Source organism: Antechinus flavipes, chromosome 4 (genome assembly GCF_016432865.1).
Source record: "Antechinus flavipes isolate AdamAnt ecotype Samford, QLD, Australia chromosome 4, AdamAnt_v2, whole genome shotgun sequence".
Lineage (NCBI taxonomy): Eukaryota > Metazoa > Chordata > Mammalia > Dasyuromorphia > Dasyuridae > Antechinus > Antechinus flavipes.
This window is the reverse complement of record NC_067401.1, coordinates 123526664-123544737: the sequence shown is the minus strand read 5'-3', so window position 1 is coordinate 123544737 and position 18074 is coordinate 123526664. Positions and strand designations below refer to the sequence as shown.

At 34.4% G+C, this 18074-nt stretch overlaps 1 protein-coding gene across 5 annotated transcripts in view; it reads left to right on the top strand.

Moving 5' to 3' along the window:
* Window positions 1–18074, top strand: part of STXBP4 (syntaxin binding protein 4) — a 221834-nt gene that overhangs the window by 4114 nt on the left and 199646 nt on the right. For 3 of the 5 annotated variants that reach the window (XM_051994258.1, XM_051994254.1, XM_051994259.1), the window contains exon 1: window positions 15416–15477. The exons of 1 other annotated variant lie outside the window; for it this stretch is intronic. The gene's annotated coding sequence lies outside the window, so the exon portion shown is untranslated. Of the gene's footprint in view, window positions 1–231; window positions 292–15415; window positions 15478–18074 lie in introns of those variants that run through there. One more of the 5 variants, XM_051994257.1, reaches the window with a different exon arrangement.

Below are 18074 nucleotides of genomic sequence, written 5' to 3'. Positions count from 1 at the left end.
TTGTTTTTTGCCTTAAAATTTAAAATATTATAAATATTAAGATATTAAGCAAATATCCCATTTCCCATTTGTTTTTTTGCATGTTGGTATGCACCCCTCATACTCCATTGAAATATAATGCTAGTGATATATTATTAAGACATGATGTTTATAATACAGTGTCATAATATGTGATTTCAATTCATTCAGTACTATAGATTGGAGTTATCTTTCTCCATTCTTTATATCTTAGGAGGAACAATGATGCCCCTGAATCTAAGATGGAAGACCAATCAAATCATAATTTATTTTGTAAGTGATATCGAATGGACTTTTTTACTTTCCAGATTCTGCTGGTGGGCAGCTAGGTGGTAAAGTGGATATAGTGCTGAGCCTAAAGTTAGTAAGACTGTTCTTCTTGAGTTCAAATTTGGCCTCAGATAATTCCTAGCTATTTGATCCTGGGCAACCCTTTTTACATCAGTCTTTATCTCAAAAATGACCTGGAGAAGGAAATGGGAAACCACTCTAGTATCTTTGCCAAGAAAAATCCCAAAAAATTGGGCACAACCAAAATGACTGAATGAAATACATTCCACTGTTGGCTTGTATAACTAGGACTTATGGAGCCCTACAGCGTCTGAAAGCTTAGAATTTGTATACCACTCAAAGAGCAATAAATTGGCACATGATAGGTTGTCAATAGGCTACAACACATATCAAATAAGGAAATACTAAGAAATATTCTAAGGAAGGGAAGACATTAACAAAATGCGTAATGGGAAAAAAATTGGCCTGGCCATTTGGCAAATGAAAAAGATAGCTGTTGGAAATCTTGTATACTCCTTGATGTCCTTATAATGTCCAGAAAAAGTACCTAAACTTATAAGAAGACATAGAGTATAGTCACACAGGATGGCAGAAATAGATGAGTTCTAGAAGGAACATCCACATCCCTGAGCCCCTGAATCCATTTGAATATAAGGTATGGATTGAACCATTTAATCTCATTTTGTGAATGGTAATACTCTAAAGATTCTTCAGAACTCCAAAAGTATCTTGTAACTGGAATAGCAGCATGGTGGAAAAAACTCTAGAAATGATGTTCTTAGGATTTGAGTTCAAACTCCAGTTCTATCATATCATGTATGAAATCTTGAATGACTCCATTTTAGTTCATCAAATGTTATTTTGAGAAATGTATTGTACCATTGAAATCAATGAACAAATGAATGCATTATACTAAGATAAACAGAATAATTTCAGTTTCATTATCCCATCATCAGTCAGTTTGACTGAGGGTACTTATGTCAATTACATGCTGATGGAATTGTACCACAAAAATTAGGCAGATCAGCAGGTGCTCTGAGAGAGAAAGATGGGGGGAGGAAGGGAAGAGAAAGAAAAAGAGAGAGAGAGAGAAATGGGAAATAGAGAAGAGAAAGACAGTATGTGAGAGAAAAAGAAAGGAAAGAAGGAGGGAAGAAAGGAAGGAATGAAGGAAAGAAACAATATCTCAGACATAGGATTCTATGAAGAATTACCATTGCAGACCCTGACATACACAGCTATACTGTAAAGTGATCTGCAAATTTAAAAAGAGTTGAAGTCCAAAAGTTTGGAACTTAGAAAATATTTTCCCATAGAAATAGTGCTATGATGGTCTCATTTGATCTTCCCAACATCTCTTTCAGGAAGAAAGGACAAGAATCAATGTGTGTTGATAAAGTCTGTGCCAATTTGTGCCTACAAGATGATATTCCTGTCTCTTGGGAAAGGATTTGTGCTATGCATGAGATAGTTTCCTAGGATTCATGTGGAGTCCATGCTGTGAAATAAAGGCAGTCAGTGGCCTTCAAAATGCACCTAAGACTGCTTCTCCAACTACAAGGAATTCAGTTGCACACCTACTAGCAGTATTAGGCCAGTTGGGTCGGTGCCAACCTTTAAGTGATTTATTCAAGTTGGCAAACCATTGCATGACTATTACATGAAAACAGCAGTTAATGCAGCATAGTTTCTAGGACACCAGATTTAGAAACTAGAAGTCCTGCTTCTAACACTTAGCAGCTGTGTGCTCATGGACAAGTCCATTAATCTCTCAGTACTACCCAGCCCCCATCTCAGATTGCCCTGAAAAATTAAATTACCAAAGTTGTTGATCTGCATCTGTGGAAGGGGCTGGAGGAAAAGGTGAAGTTTGTATACTGGAGAAAACAATGAAATAGAAGATTTGGAACACATCCACCCACTCACCCATGCTTGTGAAGAACAAGACATTTTATTTTATTTTATTTATTTTTTTGCTGAGGCAATTGGAGTTAAGCCCAGGGTCACATAGCCAGGAAGTGTTGAGTCTGAGGTCAGATTTGAATTCAGGTCCTCTTGACTTCAGGGCTGGTGCTCTATCCACTACACCAAATACCTGCCCCTGTACAAGACATTTTAAATGAAAAGCATTTCATTATATTGGGGATTCATTTCAAACATGGATCAGACTAGATAGCCTTTGCCATCCCTTCTAACTAAAATTCTATTATCATGGGACTGCTTGTTCTTCCTATCAGTTGAATTCAGACAGTGGTCCAAGGTTGTTTCTTCTCCCTCTCTACAAGAAGCTACCATGCGTCTCAATCAGCATTTAATCAATCAACTGATTAAAATTCAGTTTCTGCTACCAGTGTAACCAGAGATAAGTCATTTAAGCTTAGAGGATGTTGATTTCTTCATGTGTGAAAGGAGGAGACTTAAATAAATTTTATCTCTGAAGTTCCTTCATGTTTTAAATCTACTATTCTGTAACTATTAATCTGTTTTAAAACTTTGTAAACCTTTGCTCTACAATTCTGTTGGCTTGTACTCTAGCAGAGTGGCTATGTTTCACTTCTATCAACAGTGTCTTTATTAGGGAAATGAAGGAAGAGTTAAGTATTCCCTTCCCCAACCCTACTGGAGAGAAGTGTCTCACTGATCCCATTTTCCCCATGAATTGCTCTTTGAATGAAGGACAAAAAGGGGCTGGTTGAGATTTCCCTACCAAATGATGGAATTGGGTCAAAAATAGAGGAGAGATTCCTTAACTCTTTTCAACCAGTAATACTCCTTATTAAGAAATGGGAGGGAGCCAAGGACTGATGAAGCTCTCCAACTTAGTACCCCTCTGGGAAAGGATTAAAGGATTTAGCATCTAGTAAACCCCTAGCGGTCAAGATGGTGGGTACCATAGGGAAAAGAAGGAAAACGGCTGGAATCCTAAGAGAGCTTGAAACAGTTTATTTGGGAACATCTAATCTTTGAGTTAACTGCACCTTCATAGCAAGTGTTGGGAAATGAGAAAAAATTTGAATTCAGATCCATCTTTAGATACTCACTTACTTGTTGGTCCTGGGTGAGTCCCTTAATCCCATTCGCCTCAGTTCCCCATCTGTAAGAAGAGCTGGAGAAGGAAATATAAAACCACTCCAGTATCTTTGCCAAGCAAATCTCAAAAAAGTCACAAAGAGCCAGATGTGACTGAAAAGTAACTGAGCAAAGCTAAGTAACCTTTGGGTAGGAGGATTATGGCTCTGGAGGAGAGAGGTAGGCTGGTGGCCTTGCCTACTCTGCCTCACTTAAACCTAATTTGATTTGCAAGTCATGATATCACCTTCCTAATATAATGATCCTCTTTGAAAATGAAGGACAAACAATAACCTGGTAGTAGCAAGAGGAAAAGGGATCTTACTTTCTTTTTTTTTTTCTTTTTCCTTTTTTTAAATATATTTTTTATTTTTTCATAAGGTTTATTATTATTATTATTATAACTTTTTATTGACAGAGCCCATGCCTGGGTAATTTTTTTTTCTTACAACATTATCCCTTGCACTCGCTTCTGTTCCGATTTTTCCCTTCCCTCCCCTCACTCCCTCCCTCCCCAAGATGACAAGCAGTCCTATACAAGTGAAATATGTCACAGTGTATCCTAGATACAATATATGTGAGCAGAACCGAACAGTTCTCTTGTTGCACAGGAAGAATTGGATTCAGAAGGTAAAAATAACCTGGGAAGAAAAACAAAAATGCAAGCAGTTTACATTCATTTCCCAGTGTTCTTTCTTTGGGTGCAGCTGCTTCTGTCCATCCTTGATCAATTGAAACGGAGTTAGATCTCTTTGTTGAAGAAATCCCCTTCCATCAGAATACATCCTCATACACTATAATTGTTGAGGTATATAATGAACTCCTGGTTCTGCTCATTTCACTTAGCATCAGTTCATGTACATCTCGCCAATCTTCTCTGTATTCATTCTGCTGGTCATTTCTTACAGAACAATAATATTCCATAACATTCATATACCACAGTTTACTCAACCATTCTCCAATTGATGGGCATCCATTCATTTTCCAGTTTCTAGCCACTACAAACAGGGCTGCTACAAACATTTTGGCGCATACAGCTCCCTTTCCCTTCTTTAGTGTCTCTTTGGGGTATAAGCCCAGTAGAAACACTGCTGGATCAAAGGGTATGCACACTTTGATAATTTTTTGAGCATAGTTCCAAATTGCTCTCCAGAATGGCTGGATGTATTCACAATTCCACCAACAATGTGGGATCTTACTTTCAAAAGGAAAGCTGCCTGATACTGACAGGGGGAAGAGAAATGCAGACTGACTTCCATGTTTCTTTGCCCAGTATAAGACAGAAGGAGGACTGTACTTGGGGATTTCCCCATCCAGATGAGTCTACAAGAGGATGTGGCTAAAATTTTAGATCTAAAAAAATTACTTAGACTCCATACTGTCTAGCCTTCTTTTACAGAGTCCAGAGACGATAAGAGATCATGTAGGTTAGGTGATAATAGAGCTAGGATTTAAACTTAGCTCCTCTTGACCACAAAATCAATGTTCTTTGCAGTGTGTTATATTGCCTTGCCAGAATCAATGGAGCTCAGAAGCTTGGTTTTCTTCTTTAAAGGCAGATCAGAAAAAAGTTAACTTTTTTGTAGCTGATTTAAGTTACACTTTCACAAACTAACATGGGTGTCAGATATTACATAACTTATGCATTAATTATTTGACAATTTTCAAAATGCTTTTGTCACAATGACCCAGTGAGCTTGGTGTGTAATGGGGGATGTGCATACTTCTATTTTATGGATAGATAGATATACTTCAAATGAAAATAAGACAGTTTTCAAAATATAAGTTTCAGAGCCATTGGTGATGTGTGTCAGTAAAGTTCCTCAAGGTGGACACTTTTTTACTTTGATCTTTGTGTTCCAATACTTAGCCCTGTGCCTAGAACATAGTTGGTGCTTAATACATGTGTATTGATTGAATGAATGACTGAGCCCAGCACCTGACACACAGCAGCCTTAATAAATGCTTATTGAATTGAGGGGAAAATAAAAAAATAATGGTTCTTTCTAATCTCTGCTCCCGTGTGCCTTCCTTCAGAGATTCTCTTCCATTCATTTTCTATATCTTGCATGTCTCTAGTTATTTTCATGTTATTTTTCTTCATTAGAAAGTAGGTGCTAATGTGAGGGATGTAGAAGACCTTTACCCAAAATGATTACTCAGAGATCACTTAGTAGAAGGCAGAAAAGTTGTTTATTGAAAACCTCCGGATGAGCCCTCCCATGGCTAGATAAGAAAGAGAAAACTCAGTAGGAGGGCTACAGAAGTAGTAAAGATACATAGCTTTTATACAAGAAATTACATCTCAAGTAAGAGAGCATTGAGAAGGGGAGGGGAGACATCTAATTGGTTGTTGCTATTTGGGGAGATTGGAATGGAAGGTTTCTGTTTCCCTGAAATCTCCTGATTTCTAGGAAACAGAAAGTCAGGCCTTCAGACTTAATCAAGCAGATAGTGGTCCAGCTAATAGACTAAATATCGATAAATATCAAATACCAATAAATGTCATCAGCTCAGGTTAAGTAAAAGCGTTTCTAGCTGGCCAAGGCTCAAGTAGATATAAGCCTGCACATGTTATACAGGTCATAGGGGAAACACAGAAGTAATAAAATACAGAAAAAGAATTCATACATTCTTGTAAGTTCTTCACCTTATCTCTATTCCCCACACTAAGTTTTTGCTTTTCTTTGTATTCTCACTGATTAGCATACTGTTTGATTCATAATAAATGCTTGTTAATTCACTGGTGAAGTCAAGGATTATATGTTTTGTTTTGTTTTGTTTTTTCCTTTGCATCCCTAAAACTTAGCATAATACCAGATACATAATAAGCACTTGGTGAGTGTTTGCTGATAGACTGAAGACAAAGGGGAAAAAAAACACTCCTTCACAGCAATCTTTTCCATTAACTTAAAATTTACAAGAAGAGAAGGATCTATTGTTTCTTTGGTGTGGAGAATTCCTAGTGTGAGAATTGCCTCTATCAAAATCTGTTGTAGTAAATAAATCTTCAGAAGTTTTTTGAGACACATAGAGGTTAAATCTCACAGCTACTAAGTGGGAAGTGAACCCATGATTACTTGTCTTCCAGGCAATCTATAAGCAATCTATAAGATACCATATTTTCTTTCCTTTTAAATCATTCTATCTTCAGATCAGATTCAGAACTGGAAGAGGTAGAAAAGAGCATTTATATATTCTAATCTCTCTTCATTTGAAGAAAGAATTTAGATTAATTGACATGTGTATCCTGATTAATTTGAAATTTGAGTGCATAAAAATGGCAACCAAACATTTTAGAAAAGTAGAGGCAGAGTTACATAATGAAAAGAACCACTGGATTTGGAGTTGTAAAGACCTGGATTTTAATCAAAACTCTATTATTTATCCTATGTGCCCTAGAACAATTGATAAATGCTTGCTGACAGTTCGAATCTCTGAATCTTATTATAAAATAAAAGATTTGGACTGCATGATTTCTAAGATCAGATTTATAACCAGGAATTCAAGCATCCAGAGTGAAGGGATCTTCCACTACTTTAGGGAAATCCTCTAATGTCCTTGGAATAGATCCAGCCCAACTCCAAAGTCTCCAGTTGATTAAGAGCCAGAGAAGTATTCCCCAGGTGGTCCTAAAGGCACCCATTTTCAATAACAGAGGGACTGTACCTCTCTGATGTCCTTAAGCTGCTTGAGAAATGTTCTGCCCCTTTCTTCTTGGAGCCACTGCCCTAGTGGGGAAGAATAGCATTTAGATATCATGTTGTGTTGGTCCTTGTTCAACTTCCCGGGAAGGCCATTTCAGAGGAGAAAGCATGTGCCTTTACGTCAGTAGGTGGAACCCTAGTAGCCCATGGAAGTTGTTGGTCTGTTTTGAACTTTCAATAATATAAAACTAAAAGATTCAGACCCCCTTTTTATTAAGTTACTTTTATTTCCTTACTAATTTTCAACTAGTAGAACCTGATTTCTGTAAAAACATTTTGAAAATCTGGGATGAGACACAAAAGTTGTCCATTATTCAATATTCAATCACTAACCAAATTGTGGAAAATAATTGGTTCATATATACATTTATTTACATATTCTAATTAGATTTATTTCTCTATACTCCTAACATTCACAATCATGGCTCTTATGGTCGTTGGCCTGCTTTTTAATGTTTTCATCCTTCACAAAATCAACAACTATCTTCAAATTTGGACTTATTCATCTTAACTCAAGCCCTATGGAAGTACTGCAACTAATATTGCTGGAAATTTTCCTCTTGTTATTTCTGACAGGTTTTTAAAGGCCTACTTTTAATTTGATTTTATTTTCCCACTAAGAACACATTAAATGAATGCTCTATAGATAAGTCATCAGACCCATCTATGAAAAAATACCCAATTTACCAGTCATCCAATAAATGTTATTTTGTAAGTTCTTTATGTTTTTAACACACTATGACCCAAATCTAGTGCAGAATTATGAAACAGTATCATTTGCTGGACCTATTCTTTTTTATTCCATTATAATTAATTGTTTTCTAAATAATCTTGTTTTGCTTAATGCCATGTTTTTTCAGAGCAGTTAGCTATGTTAGGCAGATGTAACTGTATTTTGTTCCTTATACTTATCTTTTGTTCTTAAACTTCAATAAAGTAGGAAGTCTAGAAGCATTTAAGTCCAAACAGTACGAGCCACTATGCTAGGCTCTAGATTCTGAGAAGTTTGGCCTACTTTTCATTTCACACTGAGACGAGTCATATATATCAGTGTTGGGGAAGGATTTGAGCTGCCTCTTGTTGAATGTGGTTGCCTATCCCCCCAGTGAAAAGGAACAGAGCGGCACTGTAGAAAGTATGCTTATGTTTGAAATCTGAGGACATGAGTGGAATTCCTACCTTCCCACTTATGTCTGTACAAGAATAGGCAAGCCAATTAAATTCCCAACCTCAATTACTCATCTGCAAACCTAGAAAATTGGACCAGATGCCTGGCTCTGGATCTCTGAACCTCTGATTTCTGAATACTGTAGAACTGTAATGAATGGATATATAAAATTCAAAGATTTTTGTAGATGTTAACCATTAAATTTAGGATTGGTTCATTATCAGACCTATGAGAAACAAAGCAATAGAAAAATAATATTAAAAAGTGAAAATGGGATTGTTTTAATTTAATTGGATTTCTGATATACCCAGATTTCAAAAGAACCATTACTTTGATACTATGTGGAAGAAGCTTTAATTTAAAATTCTAATGATAGATTTTTACCATCAAGTATATGATTTTCATGATGTGTGTTTGCATGTGTGTGTGTGTGTGTGTGTGTATCTTAATATATGTAATAATATTACATTTTGTCTGGATTCCTCACACAAAGGCTAACAGGCTGTCCACTTGAAGTAATTATCTGCCCCTTAGAGGAAGAGGTAGTTAACAACTAGTAAAACTGTAAAATTTGCAGTGTTTTAAATGATGCTTTTTAAATGCACAGAAATTTTTTTCCCATTCAAAGAGGCCACACATGCTGTTGTCTTTCTATATGCAATTACCCTTCAGGGGTGGGAGAAAGCATTCATTATGTTGTTTGCACTATGATTCACTTTACTCTGAGAGATAACTTGTAAATTATATCAGAAAGATTTTCAAAGTAGGTGAACCTGCTTCCAGTGAATAATCATTGGGGGAAATTAGAATAATGTGGGTAGCCAGTTTTCTTTAATGAGCATGAGTTTTGTTTTTGTTTTACCTGCCAAATTTTCTTTGTTCCTTATCAAATGGAGATAAAAAGAGTAGGCTGATGGGAGAGGAAATGAACACTTTCTTTCATTTAAATTAAGGGTTGGAACTGCTTTTAAGTACTGGAAGCTAAGAAAAATCTGAGTTTCTCTGATGTACTACCAGATAAGGTTGTGATATTTGGGGGGGATCCTTTTACTCTTTTTTTTTTCTCTCGTTCTGTTGATTTTAATATTTATTATTTGACCAAATTGGGAGGGATTCTGATTACTTCTCTTTTCATCATTTTACATGTCTTCTCATGCTAACCTGACTTCATAATAATTTTTAAAAATAAAGATTTTACTGGTAATTTTTATATCATTATCATTTTAGTAGTGTAGTTTGAATGGATGTACTAGTCACAGCATACAGTGCTTTTTATCCCTTCATCATTTCATAGGTAGGTAACACCCTTTTATGACATGGTATAGAAGTGGCCAGTTAGTCTCTGCCAAAATCACATCATTGTGCATTAACTTGGTGATAAGCCTCTCAGTTCAGAGTGAGATTGTCCCATGGCTAGCTGATATCCAATCTATCCCCCAGGCCTATGCACTGAAATGTTCATCTCAGACATCTTATTGTATAGCCTTAAAATCCAAAGTTATCACTACTCCAGTATAATGACATTTTGAAAACGTTGAATAGATTTTGCATTTTCCGTATTGTTCATGAGATCATTGATTAGAGCTCAGTGGATTCTTAAAAATCATTTAGTTTAACTGCCTCATTTTAGATAAGGAATGAATCCTGGAGAGGTCAAATGTCTTACCTTTTCAGATTCCCCATAACTTCAGTGCCTTTTCTTTTAATATCCATTTTATCATATATGTAACTTATTTGTACATTGTTGTTTGTTGTCTTCCCCATTAGACTGAACTCCTTCAAACCAGAAACTGTCTCTTGCTTTGTATCCTCAGTGCCTAGAATTGTACTTTATACATAGTATGGGCTTTTAAAATGTTTGTAAACTGACCATCCAAGATCACATATGTGATAAGTAGCAGAATTAGGATTCAAATCAAGATCTCTGCTCCAGATGTAAGAAAGTATTTTCATTTCACCATTTTTTGATGTTTTTCTCATGTTGAATTGAGTAGGTAGCTTTGTCTAGAGATCTGGGTTTTTCTTTCACCTCTGACACTAATGAATAACCATGGACCATTCATTTAACCTCTAATCCTCAGTTTTTTTTGTCTTCAAAATGAGGATGGTGAAACTGTGGTATTTGACTTATAGTTTATTATGAAGTTTAACTGACAAAGTGTATATAAAGTGCTTTGCTTTATATGAGAGCTATGTAAATGTCAGTATTAAATAGTTTTCAAAATGGTGAGAGAAAAGGTTTGTATAGTGAATTTCTTTTGACTTGTTTTAGTTTTTTCCTACATCATACCCAGGAAATGTTTAATTAATGAAAGAAAAGGAGAGGCAAACATTGGCTTTCATAGCAACAGCTATCCTGGTCATGATCCATCATGCTGCCATCTTTCAGCATCTCTAATTGAAAAAGTGACATTATTTTCATAATTTGTAGTAGTTTTATTTTTTTTTTGCTTATCTATTTCCCAGGGAGAAGTGACCTCTCCATCTTTTAAATGCTCTTAACACTGTTTCTTATACTTATTAGGACTTTGACTTGACAAGTGAGACCAAGTTAATGGTAGGTGACAGGCTCCAAGGGTAGACACATAAACCTAAGGAATAAAAAGGATTAAATTTTTAGAAAGCTTCTTGGGTTCCACACAACTTCTTACAGGTCAGCTTCCTTCATTGGGGGATAGGATCAATCAAAAATCATTTAAAGTACCTATTATGTGCTCACTACTATATTAAGTTATAGTTATACAAAAAATTAAACAGTCTTGACTATTAAGGGACTTTATTGGAGGTGATACATGTATGTGCTTAAGTACATGCAAATCATATGCAAAATAAATATAAGGTAATTAGATGAAGAAGAGCACTAGCTCTTGAGCTAGTAGCACTTGAGCTCAGCTTTGAACTAGAGAATCTAATAAATGGAGGTGAAGAGAGAGGGAATTCTAAGGACAGGGAACAAAGACATGGCAGCAGGAGATGGAATACTAGTTTTGAGGAAGAGCAAAGTCTAGTTTGACCAGGTTGTGAAATCTTGAGTACTGTAAAGATAGGCTAGTTATTTAAATAAGGTTAAAAAATAGATTGTCAAAGTGAGTGACTTGTATTTCATCCTATAGAGAATATGTAGTTCCTGAAGGTTTTCAAGTATGGGGAACAAAGAATATTTTGGTAACCATGTGAAGGGCAAGTTACAATATGGAAAGTATGTGAAAGGGGCTATTGTAATGAAACAGGAAAGGGAGCTTGGAGCCAGTTTGTGAAGTGCTTTAAATGTCAGTCATTTAAATATGAAATGCTTTAAATATATTTGGTAATACAGAACCACTAAAATTTATGGAGCAAAGAGTTAAAATTAGTAAATGTCTTTGGTCACAAGGAAAGAGGCTAGATAAGCATAAATTATTAAAGTATATTACACATTATAAGATAATATATAACACATATATATGTAATATTATAAAGTATTAGCATTCTGGAGAAATCAGATCCAAATAACTAAAGATTATTAATCATACAGCCAAGCTATAAAAAAAATTTTTGCATGGCAATTTTTCTGAAACATTGTATGACTACATAGATTTATATGAACATTCCTTATGTTCTACTAGATTTCTGGAATCAGGGTATCCGCTAGATGGCGTGCTTGATCATTTATTATAGAGCTGGATGTAGAGTTCAGTTCTCCAATTCAACAAACTCTTAATAAGCAAGTATTCTTTGTAAATCATTGGGTATATAAAAATGAACAACAAAACAGTGCTTTCCCTTAAGGAATTTACAGTATAATTGGAGTTATTTGACTTGTACACAAATAAGTAAGACATAAGATAGAATGTAATAAGAGAAAAGCTGTTTAGGAAAATTACCTTATTTTCTTCTTTTCTTTAATAATTGTTTTTTTTATTTTTGAAATACATGTAAAGATCGTTTTCTACATTCACCCCTGAAAAGCCTTATATTCAACATTTTTCTCTATCCCTTCCACTCCCTCCCTCCCCTACATAGCAAGTAATCTAATATAGGTTAAACATGTGCAATTCTTCTAAACATATTTCCTCATTTATTATGCTACACAAGAAAAATCTGATCAAAAAGGAAAAAAAGTGAGAAATAAAAACACGAGCAAACAGCAACAAAAAAAGATGGAAATGCTATATTATTATTATTCTCCTTCATTTTCCATAGTCCTCTCTCTGGATTTAGATGACTCTCTTCATCACACATCTATTGAAATTGGCCTGAATTACCTCATTGTTGAAAAGAGCTAAGTCCATCAAAATTGATCCATAATCTTATTCTTACTATGTTATAATGTTCACTTAGTTCTACTTCACTTAGTATCAGTTCATGTAAGTCTCTCCAGGCCTTTTTGAAATCATCCTGTTGATTGTTTCTTAAAGAACAATAATATTCCATACCTTCCTATACCATGACTTATTCAGCCATTCTCTAACTTTTGGGCATCCATGCAGTTTCCAGTTCCTTGCCACTACAAAAAGGGCTGCTACATTTTTTGCACATATGGGTTCTTTTCCCTTTTTTTATGATCTGTTTGGGATACAGTAGAAACACTACTAGATCAAAGGCTATGCACAGTTTGATAGCCCTTTGGGTATAGTTCCAAATTGTTCTCCAGAATGGTTGGATCAATTTACAACTCCACCATATCCACTCCAACATTTGTCATTATCTTTTCCCATCTTAGCCAATTTAAGAGGTGTGTTGTGGTAACCTCTTATTTTGCATTTCTCTAATCAATAGTGTTTTAGAGCATTTTTTCTTATGACTAGAAATGTCTTTAATTTCTTCATCTGAAAATTGTATATTCATATCTTTTCACTTTCTATTGGAGAATGGCTTGTATTCTTATAAATTTGAGTCAATTCTCTATATATTTTCAAAATGATACCTTTACAGACAAATTGGATGTAAAATTTTTTCCCCAGTTTACTGCCTTCCCTCTAATCTTAGTAGCATTGGTTTGGTTTGTATAGAAACTTTTTCATTTAATATAATCAAAATTATGCATTTTGCATTTCATAATTTTCTAGTTCTTCTTTGGACATAAATTCCCTGCTTCTCCACAGACTGAGAGGTAGACTGTCCTGTGTTCTCCTAATTTGCTTATAATATCACACTTTATGTCTAAATTATGAACTCATTTCTCTCTTATCTTGGTCTACAGTATTAAGTATTGGTCAATGCCTAGTTTCTGTCATACTATTTTCCAATTTTCTCAGTTTTAATTTTTGTCAAATAGTGAGTTCTTATCTCAGAAATTGAGAAATCTTTGGGTTTATTAAACACTAGATTACTCATTGACTGTTTTGTGAAACTAACCTATTGTACTGATCAATTACTCTATTTTTTAATCAGTAAAAAAATGGTTTTGATGACCACTGCTTTATAATATAGTTTTATGTCTGGTATATGGCACCTTCATTTGCAATTTTTTTCATTAATTCCCTTGAAATTTTTAAATTCTAGTTCTTCCAGATGAATTTTGTTTTTTTTTTTTAATAGGTCTATAACATAATTTCTTGACAATTTGTTTTGGCACTGAATAAGTAAATTAATTTAGTCAGAATTGTCATTTTTTATTTTATTAACTCGGCCTACCCATGAGCACTTGATATTCTTCCCGGTATTTAGGTCTAACTTTGTTTGTATGAAAAGTATTTTGTAATTATATTCATATAGTTCCTGCCTTTGTTTTGGCAAGTAGATGCCCAGATATTTTATATTATATACAATTATTTTCAATGGAATTTCTCTTTCTTATCTCTTGCTGCTGGATTGTTGGTAACATCTAGAAATGCTGATGATTTGTGTGGATTTATTTTGTATTCTGCAGCTTTGCTAAAGTTATGAATTGTTTTTAATAGTTTTTTAGTTGATTCTCTAAAATTCTCTAAGTATACCATTATATCAATGTGCAAAGTTTGATAATTTAATTTCCTCATTACCTACTTCAATTTCTTAAATTTATTTTTCTTCTTATCACTAGAGCTAACATTTCTAATACAATATTGAATAATAATGGTGATAGTTGGCAACCTTGTTTCATCCCTGATGTTATTGGGAATGTTTCTGGCTTATCCCCATATAATGCTTGCTGGTGGTTTTAATAGATATTACTGATCATTTTAAGGAAAACTCCGTTTATTCCTTTATTCTCTACTGTTTTTATAGGAATGGGTCTTGGATTTTGTCAAATGCTTTTTCTGCATCTATTGATAATCATATGATTTGGTTATATAATTAATTATGTTAATAGTTTTCCTAATATTGCCTTGTTTTCAAAGAAGGCATTTTCAATCAGGGAAGGATAGCTTCATGGAGGAACTGGCAACTGAGTTAAAACTTGAAGGAGAAGAAGGGTTCCAACAAGAGAAAGAGGAAAAATGAACCCTCTATGGAGTTCTAGAGTTCTAGAGGAACTAACAAGAGTCTTGGAGTTTGAGAGCAAAGCAAGTACTGAATGGACTGAGATCTGCATCTTTTAAAGGGCACTGCCAAATAAATGAGATCATAGAGCCATTTCAGTAATCCCTATTTGATAGATGAGGACAATGGAGAGAAATGAAATGATTTGCCTATGATTACACAGTTTATCTGGTGTCAGAATTGGGGCTTGAACTTCCACTGTCAGTTATTTGGCTGATAACTTCCAAACCTGGATCCTTTGACTAAGTCTTTGGATATGTGACTTGATTTTTAAAGAAACAGACTAGAAAACATGCATCTACGTGAATATTGCCCTCCAAAGTATATGTTGTGGGAAAGTATTTCTTCCAAGGAAATTGCCTAGGTATAAAATGAGAGAGTAGAAATAACATTGGACTTGGAGTTAGACCTAAATTCCATGTAATAGCAAAGTAATCTTAAGTAGTGACTTAGTTTTCCCTGGCTTCAGTGTCCTCACCTTTAAAATAAGACTCTTAAAACTAGTTCTTTTTGTTCCTTCTAATTTCCAAGTATATGATCTCATTTATGTAATTCTTATTTAGGAACTGCCTTTTAGTCTGTTTATGAGCCACATAAAATTAGTCTCATTACTTTATGATGGTGGCTCATATGTAATTTTTGTTGTGCAGTAAAATGTTTCTACCTATGTACATTATAAAAGCTCTTGGTTTCTCAAAGACTTTTTTTTTCATTTTCAGGCTCACTATTCTGGGTGATGGAGGCTACTAGAAATTTGACTCTGGATGCAGAAATGTTACTGTAATTATTAAATATTTTTATTAAATTCATAAATATTTTAAAAGCTCATGATAACAGAATGGACCCAGTTGAATTAATATTATCTTAATCAGTTGTCGAGATAAGAATTTTTTGCTAATATGATAGTTATCTAAAGGAGTCTTTCTTTTGTTCTTTTAAAAAATTTTTTTACCAGTATTTATTCTTTCCCCAGCTTCCCCCCCCCCAATTAAATATACATCTAGTATATATATATGCACCTTCAGGCAAAGTAAATTCCCCCATTGTGTCCAAAAATATGTATTATCCTTTTTTTTGAGTCCATCACTCCTTTGGAGGAAGTAGATAGCATGCGCCATCTTTGATCCTTTGAAATCATGCTTTGTCATTGCACCAATCAAAGTTCTGAAGTCTTTCAAAGTTGTTTTTCTTTGTAGTGTTGTTCTATTTGTATAGAATGCCCTTTTGAGTTTTTCAGGCTTTCTCTGTTTTCTTTGGAATAATTCATTTTGTCATTTCTTATGGTACAATAACTTTGCATTGTATACTCTAATATCCAAGTGCTTCTTAATAACAACAGAGATTATTCCATGAAACTGTTATCACCAAAGACTTAATTCTTTCTCCTTTTTTAACAAAGAAAAGAAGTCTTTAACCATCAATAGAGCCAGCTATGTTACTAAGTAGTAGTATGACATTGGGCATTTCTCTCATGGCTTCAGTTTACTCATCTGAAAAATGAAAAAGTTATAATAAATACAGGGGCAATATCCCTTTTTCTCACAATTATTTGATAGAGTTCTAGAAATGTTAATTATCACAATGTCAAAAAGAAAACATTAATAGCAAACCTTTGCAACTATGAGATGGATTATATTTATTCACATATCATTAGAAAGAAAGGAAGGGAAAAAAAGACCTAGATCTTATTATTATCATTTTTTAATATTTGAGGAAGCAGAGAGGTTAAGTAATTTGCCCAAGAGTCACATAGCAAGTAAGTGTCTTAGGTCATATTTGAGTTTATATCTTCATGACTCTGTCCCTGCACTCTATCCACATATCACCTAGCGGCCTCTAAAAACATCCAGGAATGAATTGCTACAGTAGCTTCAGTTATGTAGCAGAATACAAAATAAATCTCAAATCATCGCTTTTTGTTACATTATATACATTATCTAAATAGAAAAGGTCATGTCATTGAAATAAAATTGGAGGAAAATGGAAGGCAATAACTTCTGCAAGTGTTAACTGGGGGAAAATTTTTAATCAACCAAGAGATAATGATGACATAAAAAATAGAAAGGATAATTTATTTGGATAGAACTGACAATAAGATGGACTTGTAAGACAAAAGGGAGTACTGTTGATTAGAAAGAAAACCTTTTAATCAAATATTAGATAATGGTCTGATAATCAAAAAATTAATATATACAATGTAATGCCAAGAGCTATTCCTCAATAGGATATGAAGAGAGCATTTCAAAAGAATTTCAAACTATTAACAATCCAAATATTAACTATAAAAGATTATTCCAGATAATACAATAAAAACAAATTAAAACAATGCCAATATTTTACCTTATTGCCAGAAAATTGGCAAAAATGACAAACATGGTAGCTTCCAGAAGGCAAGCATACTCAACGTTTCAGACAAACTAGTCTTTTTCTTTTCTTTTCTCTCTCTCTCTCTCTCTCTCTCTTTTTTTTTTTTTTTTTTTTTTTTTCTGTAACACAGCAGCTTGAGGATACTTCATCTCTCATTGCCATTCACTACTTGTTTCCCATGCTTGGAATGCACTCCTGTGAGATATTTGCTTCAGAGATAAACTCAATGGCCACTTTTTACATGAAGACCCTTTCTGGTCTTCCTAGAATAGTATCTCTCCATAAAGAAAATCAGACTGTCTAATCTGTATATGTTTATATGTGTACATGTTGTTTCAAGCAATAGAATACAGACTATTTGTGGGAAAAGCATGTGTCATTTTTCTTCTTATATGGTAGATACTTTGTATAATGTCTATTACATAGTAAAGAGATTAGACTGGGAGTCATCTGCCTAATATGAGCCCTTTGAAAGCTGGTAAGATCATTGAAAAGGTATAGAGTTAGAAGAAAAGAGCCCAGAACTGAGCTTTGGAGTGTTCTCACAGGGGCTGTCTATGGGAATCATAAATCTAGAGACATCAAAGGCTCTTTGCTCAACTATCTCGTAAGGAAACTGAGATCTATGGGTTGCCCTGAATCATGGCACATGTTACAAGCAGCATGGGTAGGAATGGTCCTGTGATTCTGGAATCATTGTACTTTCCACTGTACTCCACTGCCTCTGAGAAGTAGTCAGGCAGAACTTCATGGTGGATTTCACTTGTATCTCACTTATGATTCATAAGTTAGAATACTCTTTCTGGAGGTTGAAGTGGTTTCCCACTTTTGCAGAGAGTTTTCTAGATCCCAATACCAGTTATCATCATTAATAGTTTAATGCCTTTTAGTATTTAGATCTCCTTTTTATCAGTTAATATGAATGGCTTTTCTCAAGTTCTCATAATGTCACTTTTTATAGCATAATAATATCCCATTGCATGAATATACCATAATTTGTTCAGCCATTC